Source organism: Pteropus medius, unplaced genomic scaffold (genome assembly GCF_902729225.1).
Source record: "Pteropus medius unplaced genomic scaffold, Ma_sr-lr_union100, whole genome shotgun sequence".
NCBI lineage: Eukaryota > Metazoa > Chordata > Mammalia > Chiroptera > Pteropodidae > Pteropus > Pteropus medius.
This window is the reverse complement of record NW_024352786.1, coordinates 12451668-12453459: the sequence shown is the minus strand read 5'-3', so window position 1 is coordinate 12453459 and position 1792 is coordinate 12451668. Positions and strand designations below refer to the sequence as shown.

At 31.1% G+C, this 1792-nt stretch overlaps 1 pseudogene; it reads left to right on the top strand.

Moving 5' to 3' along the window:
* The first annotated feature begins 1145 nt into the window (after positions 1–1145).
* Positions 1146–1264, top strand: LOC120591300 (uncharacterized; annotated as a pseudogene).
* Positions 1265–1792: the final 528 nt, after the last annotated feature.

Here is a 1792-nt window from a genome sequence, read left to right as displayed (position 1 = left end):
CTATTTTTTTTTAATGTATTTGTAAGAATTTATGCAGAATTAAAGTTATTTCTTCCTTATATATTTGGTATAATTTATCCAGAAAGCCATCAAGGCCTAGAGGTGTCTTTCTGTTTAAGTTCCCCCCGCCCTAAAAATTTAATATCTAATTAATGTAATAAATAGATATTAGACTATTCAGGTTATTTCTTCTTGAAGTTTTATAGTTTGTATCTTTCAAGAAATTTGTCTTTTTTGTCAAATTTGTTAAATTTATTGACATAAAATTGTTCATAGTTTTCTTGTATTATTTCCTGTAGAATATATAGTTACTTGAAGGGAGCAAAAGTTAAAACAGGGAGACTAATTGGGTACTTCTATCTGGTCAAAACCTGTGATAAATTAGACTAAGGAGCAAAGTGCTACGTTGCCTTCCAATACTATGATTAGTCAGAAGAGTCATTAACAAATAAATAAATGAGTTGTATTAATATTCTCTTTTAAAGAAAGCAGGGTATTAATTCAATAGATACTTACTAATATATTATTATTAAACATATTATGTGCCAACTGTTAGAGTCATTGCTTTTCTCTTTTAAAAAAAAGGCTAATTTTTTTTTTATTAAAATATCTGGAGACTTAAGACAAATTTTAGCTAGTTTTTAGTAGAAAATTATTTAAGATTTAGCTTTGAGAAAATCCTAGCTAGTCTAACAGAGAATTGCATTATTTAGACGTCTTTCAGATAATTCCAGGTGATTTGAAATGTCGAATCCTTGCACATCAGATCTTCAAATAATGCTGTTTTGTTCAACATCCTTTCATTAGAGAGTTGATGGAATGCCATAGGAACCTAACTCTTGTTTATATCAATCAGCTATGGTTAAACTGGTTTCATTAAATGTCATTTGGCTTAAAGTTACAAAACCTAGCGATGACATTAAGTGAGAACTTACTATAGCAACATGATGATTAATCACTGGAGGGGTACAGTCATTCTGTTGTGTGTCGAGGCACAAAAGCTGAGGCACATCCTGAAAGCAGCTGCAGCTGGAGACTGTCAGATAACTTCCCTTCTTGTGACAGGTTTCTCCTTGAATAAAGTTTAGGAGGGCATATAATGGAAATGCTGCCCCATGAAGTTTTCTAATGTTACACAAAATTGTGTCTACAGTCATGCCACCCTGAACAAACCCAATCCCGTCTGATATCGGAAGCTAAGCAGGGTCAGGCCTGGTTAGTACTTGGATGGGAGACCACATAGGAAGATCCAGTGCTGTAGGTGTAAAAAATTAAAAAATATAAGGGATTGTAAGCTGACAAGGTCCTTGCAGTGTGTGAGGTCAACGAAGGGTTGCCTCACCTAAAAAATAAAAATAAATAAATAATAAAAAATAATAATAAAAAAGAAACAAAATTGTTACAGAAAAAAATTATTTTATAAATGAATACAGTGAAATATGTTATCCAAAGAATGACACATTAAATGTGCCATTTAAAAAGTATATTAAATAGGAACACTGGAACCTGATTTTTTCTACTTTATTCCTCTCTACTTACATAATACATAAATGTTCCATAAGCTCTAGTATTACTGAAAGTAGCAATCAACATTTATTATTCCTAGGACCTTGCTTATCAACCTCTGTTTTTTTTAAAGGGGCAATTATGGAGACTATTTTTTACGTATATATTATAAACTAAATATTTTGTGTAATTTAGTTAACTGTAGGTAACTAAAATTCACAACGTGCTTATCATTATCAGACACTCAGAATTTTGTTGTAATATAGACTGCGAATTTTACCTTTGT